Source organism: Pantherophis guttatus, chromosome 11, assembly GCF_059756535.1.
Source record: "Pantherophis guttatus breed Tessera chromosome 11, ASM5975653v1, whole genome shotgun sequence".
In the NCBI taxonomy this organism is placed as follows: domain Eukaryota; kingdom Metazoa; phylum Chordata; class Lepidosauria; order Squamata; family Colubridae; genus Pantherophis; species Pantherophis guttatus.
In genome coordinates, this window is record NC_142073.1 from 2,565,621 (window position 1) to 2,588,395 (window position 22,775).

Consider the following 22,775-nt stretch of genomic DNA (forward strand, 5'->3'; position numbering starts at 1 on the left):
GATCTTTGGATAGCTATTTCAGAGCCTGGTCCAGGAGATTAAATTTATCTCAGGCCTCTGAAGTCTCCCTGCCCGTAAGAAGGAAGGCCCCCACCTCTGTCTAACCTTCTGCATCAAGCTGATATAGCAATTAGCCATGCTTGCACCATGAAAAGGCTGCCACCGCCCTCCGACCAATTGCCAGCCCTATCCAGAGACAACTGCAAAGAGGAAGGAAAACCTTGGCGCCGGCAGGGTTTATTCGGGGTCACCCCGCAGCTGAATATACGAAATAATATGCTGTGTCACGTCAACCAGAACCTGAGGAGAAAATGGTGGGTTGTGAGGAGGAGGGGGTGCGGACACACCGCGGTCCAAGGCGGCTTGCAAGGTGGGGAGGAGATAAATCAAACCTTGGGGGTGGCTGTCGTGGCATCGGAATCGGATGGATAAAGAGACCACACCACGGCTTGACAGATGCAAGTGAGTTGGGGATAGAATGTTTCATGGGCAGACGAGGAAAGATTTTATTTCGTTTTTTCCCCCTGTAACTCTTGGGCACTTAAGTGCAGGTGATCACTGGTCTCTACTTAAAAGCAACAGCAAGAACCAGAATGGACACCAGGAATTTGATTGAGGGGCTCTGTACTGATGCCCATCCCTTATGGAGCCTAAAATCCAGAAATTAAGGATTTTTATTCGAAATCATGAGGAAGGTCCCTTCTCGTCCCTTCTCCTTCTTTCCTTTTCTTTCCTTTTTTTCTGTTATTTTCCTTTCCTTTCCTTTCCTTTCCTTTCCTTTCCTGTCCTGTCCTGTCCTGTCCTGTCCTGTCCTGTCCTGTCCTTCCCTTCCCTTCCCTTCCCTTCCCTTCCCTTCCCTTCCCTTCCCTTCCCTTCTCTCTTCCCTCCCCAATGGGAAGCCACATCCTAACATTGCCAAGAAAACTACAGGAAGTCTCTTGGTCCCCGCAGTCACTAACTGTCAGCTCTCCCCTTCTTACTTTTCCATCTAATCGCTGAACTTCTCGTCAATTATCTGCAGGACCGATAAATATTCTTTGTGGGCCTTTTGCGTTCCTGCTGAACTTTGATTCAAGATCAGACAAGAGTTGGGGGAATTTAGCCCAGGGCTGCTGCCCTTGTTTATATTTTGGAATGATATCAGAGCATTGTCTTGAATTATAAAGTCACATTCGACTTCATCTCTCCCAAATGTTTTTTGACGCCCTGCAAATGTTGCAGAGTTTATTCAGACAATACAGTCCCGCAGCTCTTTGCTGCAGCTCAATCAAAGCAGATTTTATATATATATATATATATATATATATATATATATATATATATATATATATATATATATATACTGTATCCTGAGCACCTCACCCAAAAATACAAGGTGAAGCAGCCCTTCTCTGTAGGAAGAAGGCACAATAGTCCTGTGTTGTGATTCCAAGATAAATGTGGAACACATTCTTGGCCGGGCAAATGTTCCACGGAGGTTGGTGAAAGTCAATAAAAAGGTTTGAAGGAGCAGAGGAGGTATTGCAAAACCAGGGCTCTAATAAAATAAAATAAAATAAAATAAATCCCTGGATCTACCGGGGAGTTCGAGAAATAAATGAAATAAATCCCCCCCCCTCCACCACCACTTCCCATAAAATTTACATCCTCTGTAACTCGCCAATCTAAACAGCAAACCCCGTACACAACTTTTGCTCTGAGATATTTTACTGCGAGGAACGGCAGCACGAAGAACGGCTCGTCTTCTCCCCCCCCGCGGAACCTAATTGCAGCTAGTCCTCAGCTTACGACCACAATTGAGCCGAAACTTCCTGTTGCTAAATGAGATGGTGAAGGGGGTTTTGCCCCATTTTACGGCCTCGTTAAGGAAACCACTGCGGTTGATAAGTAAGTCAACACGGTTGGTTAGTGAATCTGGCTTCCCCGTTGACTTTGCTTGTGAGAAGGTCACAAAAGGGGATCGTGTGATCCTGAGGGACACTGCAGCCATCATAAATGCGAGTCAGTTGCCAAGCATCCAAATTTTGATTGCGTAACTATGCGAAATCAAGCAGGCCTTGCCTTTTCTGCTTAGGACCCAGCTGTTTTGGCCTGAGCTTAATTGGGATGGGTTAGTACTGGGATTAGACTTAACTAGAATATTTTGGGCTCTGAGGCTTGAGGAAGGCAAAAATTAATTGGATTGTTGTCATGAAACTCTATGGATATGCTCAAGTTTGTCTGTCTGCCTGCCTGTCTGTCTCTATCAGATAGATAGATAGATAGATAGATAGATAGATAGATAGATAGATATAGATAGATAGATATAAAGATAGATAGATAGATAGATAGATAGATAATCTACCTATCTATTCATCCTCATCTATATTATTTATCTATAGTATCTACCGTATCCAGCCATCCATTCTTATATCCTTCCTTCCTTCCTTCCTTCCTTCCTTCCTTCCTTCCTTCCTTCCTTCCTTCCTTCCTTCCTTCTTTCCTTCTTTCTGGATTCAGGTATCTTTGGATTCTTTCCTACCCTGGCTTTCTTTTCTATCTCTTCCTAAACATCTGTTTTAAACTCCAAAACAGTGTTTCTCAACCTCCTCCACTTTCAGATGGTGAACTTCAACTCCCAGAATTCCCCAGTATGTGTTACGCAGAATATCCAAAAAGCCACATTCTGTGCTGTAAAGCTGGAGGTTTTGAATCCCTTCTAATGGAAAAGACATCTTATCAAAACCAGGTCATTTTTTAAAAAAAACACACGTGACTAAACAGGTTTTGATCTACAGCACGATACAGGGATAGAGAGAGAAAAAAATAAAAAGAGGTGGGATTTTTGGAAGGTGCCGTGGGTAGAACAATTGTCCATTTAGAGGCATTTGGCTCCAATATATGAATGAAATACCTGCGTGAAATCAAGCTTCGCAGCTGTGAAAATGGTGATCCTGAAACTCAATTACAAATTTTAAAGGTCATTGGAAATATACAATGGATCTTCCTTTCTATAATATAAACATTCTCCAAGACAAAAGTGACTTTCTTCACTGGCTCAATTCCCTTTATTCATTTTGCAAGAAGGGTGAATTTTTCCCCCCTCTTTCGCTGCCGTGCTAGTAAAAGGAACATCTTAATCCAATCTAATCTAATCTCTAATGTGTCCCTCTTTCTCAAACAGGATTCTCGTTGCACAACGGAGATGATTTGGGGACAGGAGGCTAAAACATATGAAGAACGGCTGCAGGAATTGGGTACGGCTAGTCTATCGGACAGAAGGACTAGGGCTGACATGATTGCAGTGTTCCAATATTTGAGGGGCTGCCACAAAGAGGAGGGGATCATTGTTATTTTGAACCGTCACTAAATGAATGGCTGTAAGTTGAAAACTACCTGTGCATCCACCCACTTACCGAGCTTTGACCCTGGAGAGAGAGGGAGGGAGAGAGAGAGGGAGGAGGGAGAGAGCGATGGGGAGGGAGAGATGGGGAGCAGGGAGAGAGGGAGAGGGAGGGGGGGAGGGAGAGAGATGGGGAGGAGGGGAAGAGAGAGAGGGAGGGAGGGAAAGAGAGAGAGGGAGAGAGAGAGGGAGGAGGGAGAGAGAGATGGAAGGAGGGAGAGAAGGAGGGAGGGAGAGAGGGAGGAAGGGAGAGAGAGAGGGAGAGAGAGAGGGAGGAGGGAGGGAGAGAGATGGGGAGGAGGGGGAGAAGAAGAGAGAGAGGGAGGAGGGAGACAGTGATGGGGAGGGAGAGAGGGAGGAAGAGATGGGGAGGAGGGGGAGAGGGAGAAGGAGGGAGAGAGTGATGGGGAGGAAGAGAGGGAGGGAGAGAGAGGGAGAGAGAGGGAGAGAGAGAGAGATACACATGTTCATAAACACAGCAATTTACAGCATTGTGCACAGTTGAATGCAAAATACCGGACCAAAATAACTTGGTTGCCTCTCAGCAGGTGCCAGTTTTAGCTTAGGGCGGGGGTGGGTGGTTGGGAGGAATATTCTTGCCACGTTTTGCCTCCGAATCCAGTTGCTGCACAACAGACAATGTTCCTTTTGTTCGACTGACCCATCCCACCGAGTACGGTAGGTAATGCTGTAATAAGCAGCTGGACATCAAAAGTTGGAGGGGATCAAGGAGGTTAGAGACAAGGCTGCCCCGATTTTCCACATGGCCATCATTAGTCAAGGATTTGTGGACCTGGACCTCCAGTCCTGAGAAAAGATGCTGGGATATTGAGGCAGGAAAGGGTATTTGGACTCCAAAATGTTACAGCTTTGCAGCAGGGGGAAAAAAGAAAATGAATCTTATGACACCTTAAAGATGCACTGTCTGTACCTAACATCTTTTTCTGATTTTTTTTTTTTTTTTTTTACAAATATTCCAGCTGCTTATATCAGTAGAAGGAGTCATCCATCAAAATCACCCATTGACTGGTCAAATTTATTTATTTATTTATTTATTTATTTATTTATTTATTTATTTATTTATTTATTTATTTATTCATTCATTCATTCATTCATTCATTCATTCATTCATTCAAAGTCACAGTGACTTTTCAGGGCTTAAAATTGTAAAGATAACCTTTACTTTTTACTTCAACTTTTCCTTTACTTTTTCCTTTCTTTTTGAACTTTAACTTTTTAACTTTTCGCTTTTACCTTTACCTTTATCTTTCCTTTTCCTTTTTTAAATTTTTTTTAAAAACCACGTAATATTAGGAAGGTTAACCAAGAAACTAAAAACCAAGAAGACTGTTGGTTGTAACGGTCGTATGTGTGAAAAACGGTCATAAGTCCCCCTTTTTTCAGGGGGGTCGTAACTTTGAAGGGTCACTAAAGGAAGCGTTGTAGGAAAAATGGTATAGGTGGACAGATGACAGAAACAAAAATAGGTAATATTTATACGAAAATTGAAGAGGTATTTATATGTATATGTATACAATGTGGTGATTATATGAACTGTTAATCCAATTTCTATAATTAATGACTCTGTCTGTTTGAACATGTATTAGTGTTTCGGAAAAGGAAAAATTACAATTAAAAAAAAATAATAATAATAAAAAGAAAACTACCTGGAGATAGTTTCATTGGACAAGTCTCACCTTCGAGCTTTTACAACATCTCCCATCGCTGGCGGCTCTCTTCTCTGTCTGATCCACCAGATTCTCTCATTTTTACAGTGGCTATTTAAAAAAAAAAAAACCTTTTTAAAAGCATTCTTTCTCTCTTTCTCTCCCCCTCCACACCGCGATGGTGTGGTATGTTGGAAAGAACTTCTTTTATCTCTCCCAACTGTTTCCCCACACATTTCACATGTGCTCTTTGTGGGGTACTTCCTGCTAATTTTTTTTCCTTAAAGGAAAACACACACACACACACACACACACACACACACACACACACAAATAGGAGGACCCCTGCAGAAAGAGGCTGGCTGGTGGAACACCCAGGTTGATGGCTTCTTCTAATCCATACCAGATGAGGTCCCTCCAGTGGTCGATTTAGCCCAACCAAACACAACAGGCGAAATTTTAGAACAATCGCGCTGTTTCCCTGGACTTCAATCTTTGCTCCCCCTCCCCCGGTCATCTAAAGATACATCCCCCCCACACACACACACATACGCACACTAAGTGGACCCTTCAAAACACTAGGAAAATATTCCAAAGTGCATAGCTTCAACTTTTAAACTGATATTGTTTGGGTTACGCTGCCTACCAGCCGATGTTCTTTCTTCGCTTGAAAAATAAACGGTAGAAAGCATTAATGCATGGAGTCTATAAACACAGCCCTGCCTACAGTTTTTTTTAAAAAAGCCCAGTCTTGGGGTTTAAGACTCGGCCGATCTCGGTTCCATAGCTCAGGCAGATGGGAGAACTCGATGGGTTTCTCTGCTTTGTTACGTAGGAGCAGCTGTGGCAACTTGATTTATATCCGAGAGTCAAATGTTGGCAACCCTCATTTTCTTCCCCGAGTTATCTAATCATATGACCTTGATGTGATATGTTAGTATTCCGGTACAATGTTTAGGATCAAATGTTGGGCAGAGATTGGGGAGAATGGACTTTCTGGTTTTTTGAAAAAAGACCTTTGGGACAACCATAAATTGGATGATTGAGAATTTCCATAGACATTTACCCTTCTGGAATCCAACCCAATTCATGAGATTGATCAGTAGACTAAGAACTAACAAAAGAAGGATTAGGTGGGGTGGGGCATGATACTGGTATTCCAGTATTTGAGGGGCTGCCACAAAGAAGAGGGGGTCATCTTATTTTCCAAAGCACCTTCCAAAATCAGAACAAGAAGCAAGGGATGGAAACTAACTAAGGAGAGAAGCAACCTAGAACTAAGGAGAAATTTCCTGATAGTTAGAACAATTAATCAGTGGAACAAGTTGCTTCCAGAAGTTGTGGGTGCTTCATCACTGGAGGTTTTCAAGAAGAGACTGGACAGCCACTTGTCTGAAATGGTATAGGGTCTTCTGCTTGAGCAGGGGGTTGGACTAGAAGACCTCCAAGATCCCTTCCAGCCCTTTATACAATATAGAAGATTATAACATCTGTTGTAGAAGACCAACATCATTATTAAGAATGATAATGGGAAGTGTGAAGAAGGGAAGAGTTTGGTCGATGAGCAAACTATGGCTTAGTTTGATCTGGGATTTTGTTTCAGTCTAAACCTCCATAAAGGTAAAGGTTCCCCTCGCACATATGTGCTAGTCGTTCCTGACTCTAGGGGGCGGTGCTCATCTCCGTTTCAAAGCCGAAGAGCCAGCGCTGTCCGAAGACTTCTCCGTGGTCATGTGGCCGGCATGACTAAACGCCAAAGGCGCACGGAACGCTGTTACCTTCCCACCAAAGGTGGTCCCTATTTTTCTACTTGCATTTTTTTATGTGCTTTCGAACTGCTAGCTTGGCAGAAGCTGGGACAAGTTACAGGAGCTCACCCTGTTACGCGGCATTAGGGATTCAAACCGCTGAACTGCCAACCTTTCAATCGACAAGCTCAGCGTCTTAGCCACTGAACCACCATGTCCCTTTTAAACCTCCATAAGTGATGCCATATTCATAAACCGTGGATTTCCTATGCAGGTGAGCGTAAATAAGATGTAACTGTACAGATGCCTTTCGCCTTTTTTCTACCTCACCTGCCCATCACATCCTCCCTTGAAAAGAGAAGATTCATTGCTACCAGACAAGATTATAGTTAGCCGTAAATCACCAGAGTCCTTTTCTGTTTTTTGAGGAATTTACTGCAAGGTGAAAATCTGGCACATTGTCTTCTCTTTTGATCTCCATTTAACCTCGCTTCCTCCCCGCCTATGTTTCTATAACATGGAGACAAATAGAGAGAAAGAGAGAGAAATCCCCCCTCCCAAAATTGACCTGGAAAGCAATCTTTTGGAGTGGACCACCTAGCTTTTGGCCCGTGAAAAGGAGAAGCCGGGGAAATCTCCCTAGTCCAGCAAACCCATTAAAAGGGGCTTAAATAAAGTCACTGTGGTAGAGCAAAAGTCTCCATTTCTCAGTTATTCCTGGAACTTGTTCCCAGAAGGTGGGGGAGGGGGGGAAACTCCTCTATGTCAGAAGTTGAAAGGGGGAACTTAAACTCCAGTCCCACCCAGACAGGCATCATTCCATATGATTAATTCCATCCATTTGCTTTCCCTTCTGAAGGTCCTGTGAGAGTACTCAACAGTCCGTTTGGCCATAAATACACACCAAAGTAACAAGAACGGGGGAAAGATCTCTCTCTCTCTCTCTCTCTCTGGTTATTTCGGTCTCTCTCTCTCTCTCTCCCTCAACACATACGGAGTCAATTTTGGGTTCCAATCTTGTACCGTGGGCTTGTTGAATTGTAATAACTCTGCAGCTGTCATCGAGCTGTGTAAAATGTCTGTTCAGATACTTCTGAAGAAAAGGAGAGATTGGATTTAATAGGACGGTGGCTTCTTGAAACAAGAAAAGGCTCATCCCTTTCGCTTTGTTTACTTTTCTTAAAGAAAGAAGGAAAAGACAGAGGATTGAGGTTGTTTTGGGTTCTGGGCAGAAGGGAAGGCTTAAAGCAGAGGTCTTCAAACTTGGCAGCTTTAAGACTTGTGGACTTCAACTCCCAGAGTTCTCCAGCCAGCATAGTTGAAGTCCACAAGTCTTAAAGCTGCCAAGTTTGAAGACCTCTGGCTTAAAGAAAAGCACCCAAGTCGTATACGGAAGGATGGAGGTCTTGTCCTAAGGATCTTGACATAAACGTTGGAAAGGTTTGAATAAAGGTTTGAATTGAGTTTGAATTGAATTGAGAGGATCCTTTGTCTGCAAGGCTGGAGAAGCCACTCCGAGTCAGCTTGCTCCAATCTGGTCTTGGATATTGATCACTCACAGTTCTAGCACAATATCTGACTTACACAGGTACGAAACTGCTGTTGTTCCCAGTTCCCTTATGATGGTTTATGGTGCTAGCCTTAGTTTTCACCAGCCAATAGTCCCCAAAACAAGAAGCAGCTGGTGTCCTCCTTCTCCCCACCCATTCTTGCTTATTGAGGGAGACAGCTTTCCATCTTATTTGAGCCACTCCCTTCTTTTTAAGAATCATGTCTCCTCTTCTACTTGCTCAGAGGAAAGTCCCAGCATCAGGGAGAAACATTCCGAAGGGTTTTAGAAAGAAGAACAGATCAAGAGGCATCCCTTCCTGAAATTTCTTCACCTTCAAATGATCTCAAGATCCAAGTTACATATTTAGCATGCCTTGCTAAACTATCCATTTTCTTCCCTGCTCCAAGACATTCTTTAGTCCCGTCCCCCCTAATTGTAAGTCATTATAAAAACTACATAGCTTCCATTTTTCTCTCTCTGAATTCATGGAGATCTAACCTTAACCCTAAGTGGATTTTCCCATATATTTTACCAGGAAACTTGGATAGGGCAGCCTTAAAAAGTCAGCACCCTCCCAAGCATGCCAATATGCTACGAATCCATTGGTGCTGTCTGAATTTCCCTCCCCACTCCAATTACTGTCATCTCAAAATGCAGTAGCTTATTGAATGGATTTCTCTTTAAATCCATAGCAGATGTGAGTTTGACAGCCAAAAGAAACATAATAGATTTAGTTCAGCTTATAATGACAATCCTAGAATACTTAGCTTGGGCCACCATACTCACAAAAATCCCTCCCTTGTTAGCATTTTGTGCTTCTTGGATGGCATCGGTGTCACCCCTCTCCTTGAGGCATCTGGAAAGGATATCTGGAGCTCATCTAGACTTGCCTCCCAGTCAAGTAAGATGCTGATATCCTTTAGTCAAATGTCATGAATTTCTCTTTGGTTTTAGAGAAGTCATTCTTTTCTTCTTCAAATGGAGGGAGGAGATGTAATCGACCTATTACTTTAAGCCATCACAGAGCTAAAGAGATTTCTTCTTCTTCTTCTTTTTTTTTTCTGGCCAATGAAATGGGACGCCTCTACTACTGGACAACCCTGAACAGATGGAAGGTTGTCAAGGAATAATAAAGAGCCCCACAGTTACAAATCGGTTTGTGTAAAGGAATGGCGCCAGAGCACATCATAAAAGGTTTGCATGGATCAATGTCTTCAGATAAATCTCAGGTCTGTAACTGAAGAACTTTGCAGAAGGTTTCTCTTGGAGGGACACAGGCTGTTGTCTCTCTTCTCCTCCTACTTCGGCGCAATTAAAAGTGTCCATTATTTAAGAGGTATCCAAAGCTTGGCCTTGGGTGCCCCTTGAAACCTTTGGCTCGAATTAAGAAATGGAGAAGTCAGAAGGTTCCTGCCATGGTCACAGTTGAGATTATATATCGCTGTTCTGTTCTATTCAGAACTTTGTAGGCCTTAGATTAGACAATGAAAGAATATATTTTAATGTATACATGTGTATTAATAGTAGTATAGTAGTATAATATAGAGTATAGTACTCTATATTATAGAATTATGTATTAATGATCGTGATTGATACTAAGAGTGTATATTGAGGCAATGAAAAATGAAAGATTGAAGGATGAATTTTTGATACAAATTGATGTGAAGAGTTAACTAAGGGAAGTAAAAAAACCCACGTCTTTGAATATTATAGTCATACTCGAAGGGAAAACAAAACAAAATAGAGATAGAAAAAAGAGGGGAGTAATATATATATATATACTGTATTATTTTGGGGTCAATTGTGGCCGTAAATTGTGCACTACAGCAGTGGGTTTCAGAAATGCTTACCACTGGTTCGCCCCGTGCGTGCATGCTCTTCACACGCCTTCGCACGCCTTCCGCACATGTACCCGGCTTCAAAAACATGGCTAAATAGAACGTCTTTACGCCAGTCACCGCTACCAGTTCTCCTGAACTGGTCCGAACCGGCTGAATACCACCTCTGGTGCACTACCTGTACACTCAACTCTTTACACCGTAAACTGGTTAAAATATATTCAACTCCTTTGTAGCTGAGTCCATCCTATGGACACACAGGGTTGTAGGAATGTCAAAGGATAATTATTCCAGGCAAAGGAGATTCAGTCTTGAGAATATCATCATTTCTAGAGCAAGTCAAGATTGGTGCCAAAATCTCTGGAGCTTTTTTTTAATGCCCTTTTAATGCTTGGTTTCTCAGGAAAACCTCCCTCTCCCCCAAGCCTAGCCCGTGACCCTATTTTGTCTTTCTTCAACCTCTCGACATTCCTCCTCCATCTCCCCCTCCCCTCCTTCCCAAGTTCTTGAAATCCTTCCCATATATTTAGGAACTCCGAGGTCAGAAACCCGATCGCGGTGCTAAAAAGGCACTAATAATTCCAGAGGGTTAAAATACAGACTTTAACGATTACAGCAGATGGCTTGACGAGTGCACCGCCAGGGTCAGCCTTCAATCCCACACTGCTTGACCAAAGATAACCCCTGACCCTTTCTTCGCTTTCTGAACTGGGGGTTTCAACTCAACCCCACCCCTCTCGGGAGCAATACGTCCTTGGCTGCTCCTATCAGAGAACTGATGGCCCAGCCAGATATGTAAAAACATAAAATGCAAAGGGAAACCCCGATGGTGGTGCGGGCTTTAAAGATTGCCATGCCCTCATCTCCATGGGCTATTTTTGCTCGTCTCTCCTGGAATTCAGAGTTTGGGAGTGCAAAATAGGCACATGCATCCCTGGGCCCCAAACCTTGGAAAAGTGTGCGTTTTTATCCAAGTCTGATTATCGGGCGATGCAAAACAACTCTAGGTCTCTTGACAGATGAGCATCATTGGTCTGCCAAAATGGGGTAAACAAAGGAATAGTTTCCTTGTGGGCCATTTTCAACTTGCAAGATATATATGGTTTATATTTAGGAAAACTGCATTGCAACACAGTACAGTTTGGGGGGAAAAGTTATTATAATAGAGCAATTAACCCTTATCTCACCTTGGTGAAGGATGGTTTTCTTTAGGTGTCTTGATCCAACAGTGATTAAAACAAAACAACACAAAAAAGCAGAAGCCATCATCAGCTAAGGATTAGCTGCTAAGCCATCGAATGATTGTTGCTTCTCCTTTATAAACCCCCCTGGACTCTCAAACTGCTCAGATAAAATCAAAGGCAGAAGCCAACACTCTTTATAGAAGCTAGAGGAAGATGAAGTCAGAATAGAATGGCATAACAGAGTTGGAAGGCACCTTGGAGGTCATCTAGTCCAATCCCTGATGGAGCAGGAGATCCTATGTCTTTCCAGACAAATGGCTGTCCAATCTCTTCTTAAAAGCCTACAGTGATGAAGCATCCACAACTTCTGAAGGCAAAGCCATCCCACCAATTAATTGTTCTCTCTGACAAGCAATTTCTCTTTAGTTCTAGGTTGCTTCTCTCCTTGATACATTTCCATCCATTGCTTCTTGTCCTGCCTTCTGGTGCTTTGGAGAATACATCAACCCCCTCTTCTTTGTGGCAACCCTTCAAATATTAGCTGTCAAATATTTATTAAAGCTGTACCATCGATGCTGTTACGGACTGGTCCCCAACAGACATCCAAGTCAACCCCAGCGATTGCTCTATTTTGGTAACCTCATCCACTCACCCATTCTTGTTTGTTTGTTTGTTTTTTCACAGTTTTGAACTGCCCCTCAAAGAGGGACTCTGGTTAGTGCACGATACAATATTAAAATATAAGAATGATATATATCATCCACCTGTGGCCTTACTCCCAAGTCGACCCTTGTTCTTTAGCTGTTCCCTTCGTCTGGCAATTCTGCGCATGCACACACTGGGAACAGGCTCCAGCTGTTCTTCTGCCCCACTGATGTCTGACTCTGAAGGCAGCTGATAACTGTCAGACTGCCCTGGCCCTATCTCTGCCTCTGACGCACAGCCTTCCCCAGACTCCAGGACTGTCCCATGTTCCTCCCCAACTTCCTCACTGTCTGAATCCGCAACAAGAATAACAGATTTGGAAGGCACTTGGAGGTCTTCTAGTCCCATCCCCTGCTCAAGCGGGAAACCCTATTCCATTTCAGATGAATGGCTGTCCAATCTTGTCTTTAAAATCACTGGTGTTGGAGCACCCACAACTTCTGGAGGCAAGTGGTCCCACATATCTAGTGGGAAAAGGACCAGAGAGATTTCTGGAAGACAAAAAGTTGTAAGACCTGCTTCTTTGTAGACTGGTGAATGGAATCGACCTCTCAGCTTCTCCTGTCCATCAGATGCAGTCAATAGAACAGTGGAAGATGGAAGACGAGCAACACACAGTTCCAGGAGAACCAGATCTCCCTTTTCTAAGCTGAGCACTCTGGAACACTTGCCAAATCTAACCACACACATGGAACACCACGTGGAAAAGATATAATGTCTTTTCCTGCCCTCCGAATTGTCGAAAGCATCTTTTTAATACCTCTGCTATCACCCCAGAAAGCCCCATCAACTCGCCAATGGAGTTGCCTTCTGGGAGTTGTGGTTTCTACAGCCTCACCCTATTCTGTCTTGAACTAGAAGAAGTATTCTTGGAAATTCTGATTCCGTAGCTCTGTTCTGCTGTCCCACTGGTCAATCAAACTCTTCCGTCGCAATGCCCAGCCAAGAGTCAAAGTGAGAAAACAAGATTATTATTGATATTTTTTAGAGGGCCAGAGCTGTTTACACCTCGGATTTCAAAGGACTCGCCGGGAACAAAGGATATCCCTGGGACAGCTGTGTTAGGAAGTGCAAGTTATTACAGATGTATTGATATAATCAGGTACAGTTGTTTATAAAGAGCAGCTGTTCAAAAAAACATTCCCAATGATGCTGAAGGCACAAGAATGAGTGATAGAATGTACCTCCATTAAACAGCCTGATCAATCTTATCAGGAAAAAAAACCCCAACATTTTGCCACTGCATCCTTTGGGTATTTGCACACTGCATCCCATTTTGGTTTGGCAGTTGGGCATATGATGCTAAACACAAAAAGCAAAAGTTTTCACCCAACGCACCAAAGCATTAAACGCCTGGCTTGAAATTTTGGCTAAGCATGTTTGATAGAACCAGACATTCTCATTTGCAAACCATGTTCAAAGCCATGTGTGAACCCTGACAATGTTGGCTTCTTTCATCAGCATCATTAAATAAACGACCTCTTAGAGGACAATGGGTGAACTGTGGTTTCAATCAGAATAGAGCTGGAAGAGATCTTGGAGGTCTTTTAGTCCAACCCCCTGCTCAAACAGGAGACCCTATCCCATTTCAGATAGGTGACTGTCCAGTCTCTTCTTAAAAAACTCCAGTGATGAACCATCCACAACTTTTGAAGGCAAGCTGTTCCACTGGTTAATTGTTCTCACTGTCAAAAAAAGTTCTCCTTAATTCCAGGTTGCTTCTCTCCTTGATTACTTTCCATCCATGTCTTGCCTTCTGGTACTTCGGAAAATAAGTTGACCCCTTCTTCTTTGTGGCAGCTCCTCAAATTCTGGAATACTGCCATTATGTCTTTCTTTTCTCTAGACTAGCCAACTAGCTCTTGGTGTCTGCTGGACTAACATAAGATAGAAAGAAAACAACTACTGAACTGTAGTTCAAACTACAGTTTGATCTGGTCCAGATGTGAAGTTCTAATTAACTGTGAGAAAGAAGACAATTAATAAGGAAGAATTCCATTAGTTGCTAGGTTTGAAATGAAAGCCCTATTTAGATCAGAAGTAACGTCTCATTTTTGTTTGCTTCCCCAGTGGTAACTGCTGCCACCTATCCTTTATTTTGTATCATATTAATCTGGTTTGAAGCCGTTCTTATCCTCCCAAAAGTACAAGAGATCCAGCTAAGAGATGAAACATAAGGAATGCAATGAATACTGACCACCTACTTTGTGATTGAGGCAACACACATGTTGAAAAAATTAAAAATGAATGAATGAATGAATAAATGATGAATGACTGAATGACTGAATGACTGAATGAATGAATGAATGAATGAATGAATGAATGAATGAATGAATGAATATTTGGCTTTGTTGGAAGACATATCTGGGAGATGTTAGGTTCCCATGTTGATTGGTATGTAGGTAATGCTTTGTCTCATAAATCAAGGTTTGTTTTGTGCTAACCCTGGCTTCAGCTTGCCATGGTCAGCTGTGACTCCCCTGATCAAAGGCAGTGTGCCAACTGACTATAATTGCTGGGAGCAACAGCTGAGGGTGTTGTGTGCTTTGCTTTCTCAAGGCATCTGGTTGGTCATTTTTGGAAACCAGATCCTGAGCTTCCTGGCAAATGGTCCAATAACAGTCTCCAATCCCGATGAAATGGATTCCAAGGGTTCTTAAATCTCTCTTTGCTACAGCCAAGCAATACATGTTGGCAAAGTCTCCGCTGAAACGTTTCAAGAACAACGAGAACCAAACAAACATCACCTCGGTATACAAACTTTCTGATTTTTGATTGATCAAGAACTTTTGGGAGACCTCTTTAGATATTTGAAAAATCCTGCTTCCTGCCAATTCTCTGGAGAAATGCTGGCTCTTGTCAAAGGCTAGAAAATATTGCCAAGGGATTCCTTTCCAGTAAACCGATTTTCTTTTTCTTTTTTCTTTTTGTCATTTCCCCCACCGCAAAAGAAAGCAGAAATGGAAAAAAGAAAAAAAAAATTTCCTAGGATTTTTCATGCTTTTAGTTTCATCTCCCCACCCCCACCCCAGGATTCAAAATTATGTTTTTCAGCCTAGCAATCTAAAGTTTATGTGGTAGGCAATTGAATCTACAGTATATCTGTTTCTCTTGGTCTGGCTGAGGGTGGGAAATATACAGTCGTAGTATTGATGATGTTACCTACCATAGTTTGATAATGAAATGTCTGCAGGAAAACTACCAAGCTCAGAGAGCACAAAGGATCCCACAATCATCTTCTTCTTCTCCTCCTCCTCCTCCTCCTCCTCCTCCTCCTCCTCCTCCTCCTCCTCCTCTACCTCCTCCTCCTTGGTTGAAAAACAACCAAGATCAGAAAGCACCAAGAATCCTACAATCTCCCTCCTCCTCTCCCTGCCCCTCCTCCTCCTTGCAAACCCCACTACCTCCTAGCGTGGATGAAGTTACCTAGTTTGGTAATGAAATGTCTGCAAAAAAACAACCAAGCTCAGAGAGCACCAAGGACCCATTATACAGCCATTGACTTTGTTTCCTAGTGGGCTAAAATAATAGATCTGTCCTGGTCTGAACAAAAATTCTGATTTGAGAGTTTTTATTAGTCAAGGAATGGAGCACATGAAATATTTGTTTCTTATCAATGATAAGTAACTGCTTTCACATTATTTGAATGGAGCCACATCTGATATTCACTTACATTTGACAGTGAACATCACATTTTCCAAAGCATAACAATGGTATGATTTTTCAAATTGAAAACAAATAAACACAAATAGCTCCTTTATGGGGCTGTATAAATTTATGGGGCTGTATAAATGTATAAAGGAGAGTGCAAAAGTTGGCTTGAAACTCAACATTAAGAAAAGTAAGATCATGACATCTGGCCCTCTCAATTCCTGGCAAATAGATGGGGAAGAAATGGAGGTAGTGACAGATTTTATTTTCCTGGGCTCCAAGATCACCGCAGATGGGGACTGCATTAAATTAAAAGACGCTTGCTCCTGGGGAGGAAAGCTATGGCAAATCTAGATAGCTTACTAAAAAGCAGAGACATCATCCTGCCAACAAAAATGCGTATAGTCAAGACTATGGTTTTCCCAGTTGCAATGTCTGGCTGTGAAAGTTGGACCATAAGGAAGGCTGAGCGCCAAAGAATTGAGGCCTTTGAACTCTGGTGCTGGAGAAGACTCCTGCGAGTCCCTTGGACTGCAAGGCCATCAAACCGGTCAGTCCTAGAGGAGATCAACCCTGACTGCTCTTTAGAAGGCCAGATCCTGAAGATGAAACTCAAATACTTTGGCCACCTAATGAGAAGGAAGGACTCCCTGGAGAAGAGCCTCATGCTGGGAACGATGGAGGGCAAAAGAAGAAGGGGACGGCAGAGAACGAGGTGGCTGGATGGAGTCATTGAAGCAGTCGGTGTGAGCTTAAATGGTCTCCGGGGGATGGTAGAGGACAGGAAGGCCTGGAGGAACGTTGTCCATGGGGTTGCGATGGGTCGGACACAACTTCGCAACTAACAACAACAACAATAAATTCCAAAAGCCTCTTCAAAAATTCTTGGGCTTGACCCAGAGTTGGGAGGGATCTGACTATAGGAAAAGAGACTTATGGTGTTATCAATCCCTACAGATATACAGCTATTTCTAAAGAGATTTATCTGGCAATGACTTTTAAAGGATAGTTTATCTCCACTTTAAAAAAAAGAGAGAGAGATGGTTGCATTCTGTTTATCTTTTCAGGCCTCTTGGCTAATTTTAATTCTGCTGATTTTTATCAGTCTTTTTTATTATTCTGCACCGATAATTGACTGCGCTGATTTTCTTATATAGCTTTTCCCATTTGGAAAAAATAATAATAAATTGATGCTGTTTTCATGGTGATTGTTAGCAGTTGTGGAAGAAGTAAAACTCAGGGGAGGCATTACGAAGGTTTGAAGCCGTAATTTAGCATTTCTTTAGTTCCTTTTATTTTGTGAAGGCATCGCTTCCTTTTTCCATGGCATTTTACAACTTTTACGGAGACAGCCATCGTATCCTGTCTTAGTCAGATTTTGGCAATGTTTCCTTTTCTCTCCTAAGTCAGCTCTTCTGAGGCTTTCCTTGTTTTTATTGCAACTCCTTGAATTTTTTTTTCTCCCAGATCATTAGAATCCCTTTTGATCATTATGGTGACCTCAACAAAACTGCTCAAGCGAAAATGTGCATCCCAATTAATCCAAATGTCTGGTATGTATATAAAATATATAATGATTTGACCCCCCCCCAGCAATTTTTTTTTAATACAGTCAGTTCAGAATAGAAGATAAGATAAGAAGCACATTTTAAAAGCATTCACTACAAAGAGAAAAATGTGCCTACTAAATCTTTTCCAGTAGGATCCCATTTTAAAATATTTGTAGCTCAGGATTGAAATGAGGGGCCCTTGGTGCTCTCTGAGCTGGCATTTTTCTTGCAGTCATTTCATGACCCAACTAGGGAACATCATCAGTGCTAGAAGGGAGTTAGGTTTGCAGAGAGGAGGAGGAGGAGGAGGAGGAGCAGGAGCAGGAGCAGGAGGAGGAGGAGGAGGAGGACTGTGGGACCTTTCATTGTTTTCTTACAGACTTTTCATTACCCAACTAGGTAACATGATCAGTGCTAGTTACCCAAACTAGGAACACTGCTAGCACTGATGATGCTACCTAGGGGTATGCATAAGCGCACCAGTGTGCCTACCGTCCCTGTCCTAATGTTTTCTTTTATTCGTATCCTTTTCATGTATTTATAATTCTGTTTACATTTGTATCTAAATACATAAAACAAGCATAAAATACATGCTTGTTGAAATAAATAAATAAATAAAATAGTTTGGGTAACGAAATGTCTGCAAGAAAATTAAGCAAGCTCCCCTCATCCCATTTTTCTACTAGAAGCGCCTCCCAGGTCTGGTTTCTTAATTTCATCCTGTTGAATATCTATTAAAGCACAATTTATCTGGTTTTGCAGCAATGTTTCTTAATCTCAGCAACTTTTAAGACGAATGGACTTCAACTCACAGAATTCCCCAGCCAGCGTAGGGGAGTTGAAGTCCACACATCTTAAAGTTGTTGAGATGTAAGCTTCAAAACACAACGAGAAAGACTAAAGCCTTTTCAAAATTAAAATCGTATGAAAACTGGTCATCTACTTCAGGAGTCTCCAACCTTGGCAACTTTAAGACTTGTGGACTTCAACTCCCAGAATTCTGGGAGTTGAAGTCCACAAAGTCTTAAAGTTGCCAAGGTTGGAGACCCCTGATCTACTTAGTTCAAATCAGGAAACAACAAGAAAAGGAAGAAGAGAAAAGCCTCCAACCAGATCTAAGATGAGTGGAGCCATATTTTAGAAATAGCATCAGAAAGTTTTCAAGCCATTGCATTACTTTGCCCTAATGAGTTGGGATCTTTCCGAATGCCCAATTGATAATTGCACATCCAGTTATGGAAGGAATTGCAGAATAACAGAGGGACCTTAGAGGTCTTCTAGTCCAACCCTCAAGCAAGGAAACTCTATAACATTTCAGACAAACGGTTGTCCAGTCGCTTCTTAAAAACCTTCAGTGTTGGAGCACCACGAGGAGAACCCAGATATCTCTGAAACTTGAAAGAATAGAATAGAATAGAATAGAATAGAATAGAATAGAATAGAATAGAATAGAATAGAATAGAAAATAGAGTGGAGTGGAGTGGAGTGGAGTGGAGTGGAGTGGAATGGAATGGAATGGAATGGAATGGAATAGAATAGAATAGAATAGAATAGAATAGAATAGAATAGAATAGAATAGAATAGAATAGAAAATAGAGTGGAGTGGAGTGGAGTGGAGTGGAGTGGAGTGGAGTGGAATGGAATGGAATGGAATGGAATAGAATAGAATAGAATAGAATAGAATAGAATAGAATAGAATAGAATAGAATAGAATAGAATAGAAAATAGAATGGAGTGGAGTGGAGTGGAGTGGAGTGGAGTGGAGTGGAATGGAATGGAATGGAATGGAATAGAATAGAATAGAATAGAATAGAATAGAATAGAATAGAATAGAATAGAATGGAATGGAATGGAATGGAATGGAATGGAATGGAATGGAATGGAATAGAATAGAATAGAATAGAATAGAATAGAATAGAATAGAATAGAATAGAATAGAATAGAATAACAGAGTTGGAAGGGACCTTGGAGGTCTTCTAGTCCAGCCCCCTGCTTAGGCAGGAAACCCTCACCACTTCAGACAAATGGTTATCCAACCTCTTCTTAAAAACTTCCAGTGTTGGAGCATTCGCAACTTCTGGAGGCAAGTTGTTCCACGGGTTAATTGTTCTAACTGTCAGGAGGAACTGTCAGGAATTAGGTTCATTGCAATATATTGGGGAGAATCTTCAAGCTTTTGGGGATTGAGAGAAACCGAGATGTGATGGGGGGGGATTTATTTATTTCTGGAACTTTAAACACACAAATTGGAGAAATCTATTTTTTGATGGAAGTGGTTTAGCAACTCAACTTTTCTTGGCTTCTCTCCACCAGATTTCTATCTCTCCCCAGCCCTTTCTGTATCGTTGGTCCTTTGCTCACAGAATTGTTCCCATTGGAGCTACGTCCTCCTGCATTAGAGTTACACTAGCGTGTAAGTCACATCTGATATTAATTCACATTGGGCTCCATATCTTAAGAAGAAGTAACTTTCCTCATTTCTGTTTACTTTTTCCCAGGCCTCGGAACGGTCCCTGACAAAGAGCTTTCATTGACTCCTGAGCAAACAGAGGGCTTTGGGACAAGGGAATCAAGCTGCTGTATAAACAGTCACATGGAAGGCAAGAGAGGGAGACCAGAGAGAAAACAAATAGCCGACACAAAATGTGAATTCAACTGGTCTTTTCCCGGAGCGGCTGCAAGGATTTCAAACTGGCTGATGGTCAGTCCAAGTCCAGATCAGTGCAGTTCAAGCTTGACCTACAACAAGGTGGTGGAAAAGTTTTGAAGGATGATTTAAATGATATAACATTATCTTCCCTTCCCTTCATTCCACTTCCTCGTGCATTTACTTCCTCTTCGTCTTCCTTTTCCTTCCTTTTCCTTTCCTCATCCCTTTCTTCTTCCCTTTCTCCTCTTCCCTTTTCCCTTCTCTTCCTCCTTCTCTTTCTTTCTTCCTTTCCTTTCCTTTCCTCTCCTCTCTTCTCCTCCCCTCCCCTTTCCCTTCCCTTCCTTTCCCTTCCCTTCCCCTTTTCCATCCCTTCCCTTTTTCCTTTCCTTTCCTTTTTCCTTTCCTTTCCTTCCTTTCCTTTCCTTTCCCTCCTTCCTTCCTTCCTTCCTTCCTTCCTTCCTTCCTTCCTTCCTTCCTTCCTTCCTTCCTTCCATCCTTCCTTCCTTCCTTCCTTCCCTTTTCCCTTCCCTTCCCTTTCCCCAAAGGAAAGGAAGTGTATGAGCTTGATTGAAATTAAGGGACTCCTGAGTGAAGACCTGGACATCGACCCCCTCACTTTTTATAAATAGTGGACAAGAGGCAGAGAAGAGTCTTCCCCGATGTATAAACAAGAGAGAAAAGGAGAGCTTGCCAGTATAGAAATAAATGAAATGAAAAAAGAAGCAGAAGCAGAAAGAGGAGTTAGAGCTGTCCGCAGATTGGCTTTGTTGATCAAACAAACTGCACCCCCCCCTTCCAAACCATTCCTGGATCCACATCAGAGCATCGACTTCATCACTGCCATGATTGTGTTGCACAGGAAGTCAGAGATGTGGGTCACCGTGGGCAGCAAACAGCATCGGTGGGAAGAGATTGCCAGCTACAGTTGCCCCCGTATAGATGAGTTTCGGTCCCATAGGAGCCCCCCCCCGCCGGGCCTCCCTCCCATCGTTCCCCGCATGGGAGTTTATCGGTTCGCCCCACACTTCAAAAGGTAAACAATCTCTGGCCCCTACCTGAGCCGAGATCCAGAGACAAGGCTACACAGGATATTCCCAGCCTTTTTAATACTTCCTCTTTCGGTGCCTGATGAAGTCTGACCGACAAGCCCTCACCCAACAGTTCGGGTTTCCCCGTAGAAGCCATCAAAGCCCACAAACATAACAACAAAGCTGTTAATCCTCACCCGGCTGGATTGTACGAGTGGAATAACAGCTGTCCAGCTGTGAAAAGTGGGCCTTGCTTGGGATGAAGATGCTGGACTCGGGGAGGAGGGGAGCAAAGGTCGTGTCATATCTGGTCGCATCCGACGGCCCCAGGAGGGCTGTAGGGGGACAGAAACCCAGGCTAAAAAACGTTGCCTGATGAGACCCCTGCCCAGCAACCAGGTTCCATCTGTTTGCAATTTTCTAATTGGCTTCTAGGTAAACTGTGAAGCGTTTTGAACAGACAGACAGAAACACAGAAAAGTTCAGGAATGGAAAAAGTGCGTTTGAGACAGCAGGTGTTCAAGGCCTTCACTGAAGGGAAGACCTTGTGGAATGATTTCTCCAAAGTTCTTCCACTTGCAGAAGACCATCCAAACTGAACGGATTGAGGAGCCTGCTTTCTCTCTCTCTCTCCCTCTCTCTCTCTCCCTCCCTCCCTCCCTCCCTCCCTCCCTTAAAGAAGGGCAGAAATCCTACACTCTTGTTCCTCTTGTACACTCACATCCAACTTGAGGCTTGAAAATCCAGACCTTTAACTTCTGTGGTGCACCTTGACATGACAGAGGATTGCTGGTTTCAGATACAGAGACGTCTGACTTAAGTGGCAACAGGAATTCTTCATTCCGTCCTTGCTGTAAAACATCAGGATAGGCTTTGGGACTCTGAAAACAAGTCCAATTGCATATGGCCATCCTCCTCCTCCACCACCTCTCTCTCTTTCTCTCTCTCGCTCTTTCTTCCTTCTCTCCCTCCCTACTTTCTTACCTTCTACCCTTCCTCCCTTCTCCCATCCCCCTTCTCCCGTCCCCTTCCTTCCTCCCTCCCTCCCTTCCTTCCCTTCCTCCCTTCTCCCCTCCCCTTTCCTTCCTTCCTTCCCTCCCTCCTTTTCCCCTGCCCTTTCTTTCCTTCCTTCCTTCCTCTTTCTCTCCCTCTCTCTTTCTCTCCTTCCTTTTCTCCTTCCTCCTTTTCTTCCTCCTTCCCTCCCTTCTCTTATTCACAAGGCACTTGTATTAGCTCTTATTTAGGGAAGGCCAAGACAGATTGAGTAAGAAGGAAGCAATGTATTAGATACCCTGGGATGTTAAAAGCCCGTTGTCAGAGGATTTGAAACACGTTTCCATAGACAGTGAAATTTTCCTGGTTGAAGAAAATTATGCAAAAGCCATCGGGACCTCCGTGTTGAAATCCAGGAATTGGCTTCCTAGATCCACTTACTGACAAATTGACCTTATTTAAAAGCCACGTGAGGCTCTCCTTCCAGTTGTCAGGCAGGGGCTGAGGGGAAAGCTTGGGCTCATCTCTGATGGAGCCTGGGGTATGGGGATGGGGTGGGAGATTAATAGGCTAAAGAGGTGCTGTTGAGAGAAGATCTTGAGGGGAAGAAGACCCAGAAGGGGATTCTTGTTTGGACCGGAGCCCTTTTAGGCAATTAAAGGAAGCCTCAAAGCTTTCTGCAGATGCAATCCAGAGCAATGAAAAGGATACTTGGAAAGAAATCTGCATTTGATATGCACATAAAAATGTCTATATATCTACCGTGGACATTAAGTTCAATCCATGGGCTCCCCGATCATTCGAAGTATGTGGCAGCAGGCTACAAG

General features: G+C 42.9%; 1 long non-coding RNA gene across 1 annotated transcript; it reads left to right on the forward strand.

Annotated features, from left to right (window-relative positions):
• Window positions 1-242: 242 nt before the first annotated feature.
• On the forward strand, window positions 243-21,561 carry LOC148112253 (uncharacterized). Its single transcript, XR_015729578.1, has 4 exons — window positions 243-314; window positions 3,164-3,236; window positions 17,195-17,280; window positions 19,776-21,561. It is a non-coding gene; the product is annotated as an uncharacterized LOC148112253 (long non-coding RNA).
• The last annotated feature ends 1,214 nt before the right edge of the window (window positions 21,562-22,775 follow it).